An 8,064-nucleotide genomic window follows, 5' to 3' on the forward strand; every position below is an offset into this window, starting at 1 on the left:
CTTCTATTGGCTCTATCCGGACAGATGGTCAGCACTTGGTTTCTGTCCCTTTTCTGTCTCTTATTTCTATATCAACTCTTGCAGAAGCAACACCCATCTTATGAGCTGGGTTTTGAATCCTGTTTGTGAGTAGATATTTAAGAGCAGCATGTCTGTTACACAATCACTTTGATCCTACTAAGTATGATCTAAACTTGTCAATGGCATAAACCACTGAAGCAATTCTTTTTCTGTGGTTGTGTAATTTTTCTGGGCATCATTTAAAACACGGCTAGCATAATAAATGACATGCAGAAGCTTGTCATGCCTTTGCCCAGTACTACACCAATGGCGTGATCACTGGCATCACACATTAGCTCAAATGGTAATGTCCAGTCTGGTGCAGAAATAACTGGTGCTGTGACCAGCTTGGCTTTCAACGTTTCAAACGCCTGCAGACACTTGTGTCAAACACAAATGGCATGTCAGCAGCTGCAGATTGCTCAGAGGTTTTGGATTTTTGAAAAATCTTTATAAACCTCCTATAGAATCCTGCATGCCCCAGAAAGCTTCTATTGCCTTAACATTGGCAGGTGGTGGTAATTTTTCAATACGTCTATTTTTGCTTAATCCACCTCTATTCCCTTGTTTGAAATTTTATGCCCAAGGACAATCCCTTCAGTCACCTAAATGACATTTTTCCCAGTTTAAAATCAGGTTGGTCTCTTGGCATCTTTTCAGAACTAGTTTCAGGTGATCAAGACAGGAGCTGAATGAGTCTCCATATACTGAGAAGTCATCCATGAAGACTTCCAGAAATTTTTCACCATATCAGAGAAAATAGAGAGCATGCATCTCTGGAAGGTTGCAGGCGCATTACACAGCCCAAATGGCATCCTTCTATAAGCAAACACTCTAGATGGACATGTGAATGTGTTTTCTCTTGATCCTGGGGATCTACTGCAATCTGGTTATAGCCTGAGTAGCCATCCAAAAAGCAGTAATAATCATGACCTGCCAGTCTTTCTAGCATCTGGTCTATGAACGGTAAAGGAAAATGATCCTTTCTGGTGACTGTATTGAGCCTTCTGTAGTCAATACACATGCGCGACCCTGTAACTGTTCTTGTAGGAACCAGTTCATTCTTTTCATTATGAACCACTGTCATGCCCCCTTTTTGGGGACAACTTGGACAGGCTCACCCAGGGGCTATCAGAAATAGGTAAATGATCCCAGCCTCCAGTAATTTGTGACCTCTTTCTGCACCACTTCCTTCATGGCTGGATTTAGCCGCCTTGTGGTTGAACCACTGGTTTAGCATTATCCTCCAATAAGATTTTGTGCATGCATCTAGCTGGGCTTATGCCCTTAAGGTCACCAATGGACCACCCAAGAGCTGTCTTGTGTGTCCTTAGCACTTGAATAAGTGCTTCCTCTTCCTGTGGATTTAAAGCAGAGCTTATGATCATTGGAAAAGTGTCACTTCTCTCAGAAATACATATTTCAGGGATGGTGGTAATGGTTTGAGCTCGGGTTTAGGAGGTTTTTCCTCTTCTAGAGGAAATTTAGAGGCTCTTTCATTTCCTCTGAATCCTCCAAATCAGGCTAAACATCTTTAAAGATGTCTTCCAACTCTGATTCGAGACTCACAGCCATGTTGATCTCTTCTACCAAAGAGTCAATAAGATCAACTTTCATGCAGTCTTTTGATGTGTCTGGATGCTGCATGGCTTTGACAGAATTCAACTTAAACTCATCATCATTGACTCTCAGGGTTATTTCCCCTGTTGGACATCAATGAGAGTTCGTCCAGTTGCTAGGAAGGGTCTTCCTAGAATGAGAGTGCACTCTTGTGCTCCTCCATTTCCAGCACTACAAAGTCAGTGGGAAAGGCGAATGGCCCAACTCTGACAATCATGTCTTCAATCACGCCTGATGGGTATTTAATGGAGCCATCAGCAAGTTGGAGACATATCTGGGTTGGTTTAACTTCTTCAGTTAAACCAAGATTTCTGATAGTGGATGCAGGTATTAGGTTGATGCTTGCCCCAAGATCACATAAAGCTGTCTTGGTGCAATTACCTTCTAATGTGCATGGTATCAGAAAACTCCCAGGGTCTTTAAGCTTTTCAGGAAAGCTTTTCAAAATGACTGCACTGCATTCTTCAGTGAGGAGAACTCTTTCAGTTTCTCTCCAATCCTTTTATGACTCAAGATCTCTTTCATGAACTTGGTATAAGAAGGTATTTGCTCAAGTGCCTCTGCAAATGGAATCTTTATTTCAAGAGTCCTGAGATAATCTGCAAAGCAGCAAATTGCTTTTCCTGCTCCTCTTGGCGAGTTTTTGAGGATAAGGTATCTTGCTTTATATTCCTCAACCTTAGTTGTTGTAGTTTATTTCCTACAGAAGTGGTTGAAGAAGCCTTTTTAGATGGGTTGTTATCAGCACTTGTGTGTGTCTGATCCCTCACTGGCAATTGAGTGCCAGAGTTAGAAGCTGGAGTGACGTTAGACGCCAGCTCCTCATCTTTCCTGGCGTTTGAACGCCAGAACTGTCTTCTTTTGGGCGTTCAACGCCAGATCCTTGCTTGTTTCTGGCGTTGAACGCCAGTCCTGAGCATGGTCTGGGCGTTCAGCGCCAGCCTTACACCCAACTTCTGGCGTTTTAACGCCAGAATTATTTTTCCCTGGGCTCTTACTGTCCTCAGATGGATTTTGGGTGGTTTGCTCATTTCTTGGTTTCCTGCTACTTTGAAGTGGGGTATTTAGTGCTTTCCCACTTCTTAATTGAACTGCTTGGCATTCTTCTGTTATTTGTTTTGACAGCTGCTGCTTTGTTTGCTTTAATTGTACTTCCATGTTTATATTGGCCATCCTTGTCTCTTGTAGTTTATCCTTGAATTCAGCCAACTGCCTTATTAGAAAATCCAATTGCTGATTGAATTCAGCAGCTTGCTCTGCAGGACTGAGTTCAGCAGTTACTGTTTTAGCCTCTTCTTTCATGGAAGAGTCACTGCTTAGGTACAGATGCTGATTTCTAGCAACTGTATCAATGAGCTCTTGAGCTTCTTCAATTGTCTTTCTCATGTAGATAGATCCACCTGCTGAGCAATCTAAAGAGATCTGAGCTCTTTTGTAAGCCCATAATAGAAGATGTCTAACTGAACCTACTCTGAAAACATTTCAGAGGGGCATTTTCGTAGCATCTCTCTGTATCTCTCCCAGGCATCATAAAGGGATTCATTATCTCCTTGTTTAAAGCCTTGGATGTCCAGCCTTAGCTGTGTCATCCGTTTTGGAGGAAAGTATTGATTCAAGAATTTTTCTGTCAGCTGTTTCCATGTCCTTATGCTAGCCTTAGGTTGGTTATTTAACCACCTCTTGGCTTGGTCTTTTACAGCAAATGGAAACAGTAATAATCTGTAGACATCCTGATCTACTTCCTTATCATGTACTGTGTTAGCAATTTGTAAAAACTGTGTCAGAAACTCTGTAGGTTCTTCCTGTGGAAGACCGGAATACTGGCAGCTTTGCTGCACCATGATAATGAGCTGAGGATTCAACTCAAAGCTACTAACTCCAATGGAGGGTATGCAGATACTACTCCCATATAAAGCAGTAGAGGGGTTAGCATATGACCCCAGAGTCCTCCTGGACTGTTCATTTCCACTTAGATCCATGATGGAGAAAGGGAGATGATGTAAAATAAAAAATTTATTTTTTATTTATTTATTTATTTATTTAATTATTTCGAAGATAAAATGAATTAAAATAAAATAAATAAAAATAGGTGAAGATTTTTGAAAAAATAAGGAGAGAGAAAGTGGTCAGGAAGTTTTGAAAAAGATATGAATTGAAAAAGATTTTAAATTTTAAAAAAAATCTAAATTTTAAAAATAATTTTTGAAAATTTGTTTATAAAAATAGAGAGAAAAGATATTTTTGAATTTAAAGAGGAAAGAGAGAAACAATAAGATAGCCCAAGATTTAAAATTTTTAGATCTAATGCTCCTTGTTTTCGAAAATTCTGGAGGGAAAACACCAAGGAACACCAAACTTAAAAAATTTAAGATCAAGACGCAAGGAAAACTCAAGAACACTTTGAAGACTCGCAAGAACACAAGAACATAAAGAAAGAACATTAAACTTAAAATTTTTAGAAAACCAAAATAAAATTTTTGAAAAACAAAGGAAAACCAACCAGAAAACACCAAACTTAAAGTTTGGCACGAGATTTAATAGAAAAATTATTTTTGAAAAATTTTTGAAAAGAAAATAAAAGACTCTAACCCAAAAGACAAAAATTTCCTAATCTAAACAACAAGATTCACCGTCAGTTGTTCAAACTCAAACAATCCCCGGCAACGGCACCAAAAACTTGGTGCACGAATTGTAAATCACACTTTTTACAACTCGTACCACTAACCAGCAAGTGCACTGGGTCGTCCAAGTAATACCTTACGTGAGTAAGGGTCAATCCCACGGAGATTGTTGGCCTGAAGCAATCTATGGTTATCTTGTAACTCTTAGTTAGGAAAACAATAAAATAATTCACTTATCAAATTTGATTGCAAGGAATAAAAGGGCAGAACACAAATTATACTTGTATGCACTGATGGAGAGTATGTTGGAGTTTTGGAGATGCTTTGTCTTCTGAAATTCTACTTTCCTCTGTTTTCTGATTCACGCATGCACGTCCTCCTATGGCAAGCTGTGTGTTGGGGGATCACTGTTGTCAATGGCTACCATCCATCCTTCCAGTGAAAAGGGTCCAGGTGCGCTGTCACCGCACGGCTAGTCATCTGTAGGTTTTCAGTTGTACCGGAATAGGATTTACTATCCTTTTGCGTCTGTCACTATGCCCAGCACTCGCGAGTTTAAAGCTCGTCACAGTCATTCAATCCCTGAATCCTACTCAGAATACCACAGACAAGGTTTATACTTTCCGGATTCTCTTGAATGCTGCCATCAATCTAGCTTAATAGATTCCGATTAAGAGATCTAAGAGATATTCATTCATTCTATGGTGGAACGTAAGTGGTTGTCAGGAACGCGTTCGTGGAGGAATGATGATGATTGTCACGTTCATCACATTCATATTGAAGTTCGAATGGATATCTTAGATAGGAACACGCATGTTTGAATGGAAAACAGAAATACTTGCATTAATTCATCGAGACACAGCAGAGCTCCTCACCCCCAACAATGGAGTTTAGAGACTCATGCCGTCAAAAGGTATAAAGTTCAGATCTAAAATGTCATGAGATCCAGAATAAATCTCTAAAAGTTGTTTAAATACTAAACTAGTAACCTAGGTTTACAGAAAATGAGTAAACTATGATAGATGGTGCAGAAATCCACTTCTAGGGCCCACTTGGTGTGTGCTGGAGTTGAGACTTAAGCGAATCACGTACATAAGGCTGTTTTGGGCGTTCAACGCCAGCTTTGGATCCTTTTCTGGCGTTGAACTCTAACTTGTAACTTGTTTCTGGCGTTGGACGCCAGACAGCAACATGGAACTGGCGTTGAACGCCAGTTTACGTCGTCTATTCTTGAGCAAAGTATGAACTATTATATATTGCTGGAAAGCCCTGGATGTCTACTTTCCAACGCAATTGGAAGCGCGCCATTTGGAGTTCTGTAGCTCCAGAAAATCTACTTTGAGTGCAGGGAGGTCAGAATCCAACAGCATCAGCAGTCCTTTTTCAGCCTGAATCAAATTTTTGCTCAGCTCCCTCAATTTCAGCCATAAAATACCTGAAATCACAGAAAAATACACAAACTCATAGTAAAGTCCAGAAATATGAATTTTGCCTAAAAACTATTGAAAATAAACTAAAAACTAACTAAAACACACTAAAAACTATATGAAATTAACCCCAAAAAGCGTATAAAATATCCGCTCATCAAGAGCAATGAAGGGGGAGCAACAAAGGCAAGCAAGAGACATAGATGAGCTCAAGCATTCCATTGGATCTTCAAGAGGAAGAACTAGCCGCCATCACTAAGGTAGACCCGTTCTTTAATCTCCTTGCTCTTATTTTTCTATTTTTCAAAAATTATGCTTTATGTTCTATCTATGTTTGTGTCTTTATTACATGATCATTAGTGTCTAGTGTCTATGCCTTAAAGCTATGAATGTCCTATGAATCCATCACGTTTCTTAAATGAAAAATGTTTTTAATTGCAAAAGAAAAAGAAGTACATGAATTTCGAATTTTAAAATAGTTTAATTATTTTGATGTGGTGGCAATACTTTTTATTTTCTGAATGAATGCTTGAATAGTACATATTTTTGAATTTGTTGTTTATGAATGTTAAAATTGTTGGCTCTTGAAAGAATGATGGAAAAGGAGAAATGTTATTGATAATCTGAAAAATCATAAAATTGATTCTTGAAGCAAGAAAAAGCAGTGAAAAGCTTGCAAAAAAATGGCAAAAAAAAAGAAAAAGAAAGAAAAAGAAAAAGCAAGCAGAAAAAGCCAATAGCCCTTTAAACCAAAAGGCAAGGGTAAAATAAAAAGGATCCAAGGCTTTGAGCATCAGTGGATAGAAGGGCCCAAAGGAATAAAAATCCTGGCCTAAGCGGCTAAACCAAGCTGTCCCTAACCATGTGCTTGTGGCGTGAAGGTGTCAAGTGAAAAGCTTGAGACTGAGTGGTTAAAGTCGTGGTCCAAAGCAAAAGAGTGTGCTTAAGAGCTCTGGACACCTCTAATTGGGGACTCTAGCAAAGTTGAGTCACAATCTGAAAAGGTTCACCCAGTTATGTGTCTGTGGCATTTATGTATCCGGTGGTAATACTGGAAAACAAAATGCTTAGGGTCACGGCCAAGACTCATAAAGTAACTGTGTTCAAGAATCAACATACTGAACTAGGAGAATCAATAACACTATCTGAATTCTGAGTTCCTATAAAAGCCAATCATTCTGAACTTCAAAGGATAAAGTGAGATGCCAAAACTATTCAGAAGCAAAAAGCTAAGAGCCCCGCTCATCTAATTAAGACTGATCTTCATAGATGTTTTCGAAATTTATTGTATATTCTCTTCTTTTTATCCTACTTTGTTTTTAGTTGCTTGGGGACAAGCAACAATTTAAGTTTGGTGTTGTGATGAGCGGATAATTTATACGCTTTTTGACATTGTTTTTAGGTAGTTTTCAGTATGTTTTAGTTACTTTTTATTATATTTTTATTAGTTTTTAAATAAAAATTACATTTCTGGACTTTACTATGAGTTTGTGTGTTTTTCTGTGATTTCAGGTATTTTCTGGCTAAAATTGAGGGACCTGAGCAAAAATCTGATTCAGAGGCTGAAAAAGGACTACAGATGCTGTTGGATTCTGACCTTCCTGCACTCGAAATGAATTTTCTGGAGCTACAAAAGCCCAATTGGAGTGCTCTTAATTGCGTTGGAAATTAGACATTCTGGGCTTTCCAGCAATATATAATAATCCATACTTTGCTTGAGATTTAATAACGTAAAGTGGCATTTAAACGCCAACTTTCTACCCTATTCTGGTGTTAAACGCCAGAACTGGCATAAAAGCTGGAGTTAAACGCCCAAACTGGCACCAAAGCTGGCGTTTAACTCCAAGAAAAGTCTCTACATGTGAAAGCTTCAATGCTCAGCCCAAGCACACACCAAGTGGGCCCAGAAGTGGATTTCTGCATTAATTACTTATTTCTGTAAACCCTAGGCTACTAGTTCATTATAAATAGGACCTTTCACTATTGTACACATTATGTAGTTTTTATGTTCTGAGACCTCCATGGGAGGCTGGCCACTCGGCCATGTCTACCCTATTTTGACTTATGTATTTTCAACGGTGGAGTTTCTACACCCCATAGATCAAGGTGTGGAGCTTTGCTGTTCTTCATGAATTAATGCAATTACTATTGTTTTTCTATTCAATTCATGCCTACTTCTTCTCCAAGATATCCATTCGCACTTCAACATGATGAATGTGATAAACTAGTGACACTCATCACCATTCTCACCTATGAACGCGTGCCTGACAACCACTTCCGTTCTACATGAAAACGAGCTTGAATGCATATCTCTTGGGTTTCTAATCTAAGATTAG

This window comes from Arachis hypogaea, chromosome 19, assembly GCF_003086295.3.
Source record: "Arachis hypogaea cultivar Tifrunner chromosome 19, arahy.Tifrunner.gnm2.J5K5, whole genome shotgun sequence".
Taxonomy (NCBI): Eukaryota; Viridiplantae; Streptophyta; class Magnoliopsida; order Fabales; family Fabaceae; genus Arachis; species Arachis hypogaea.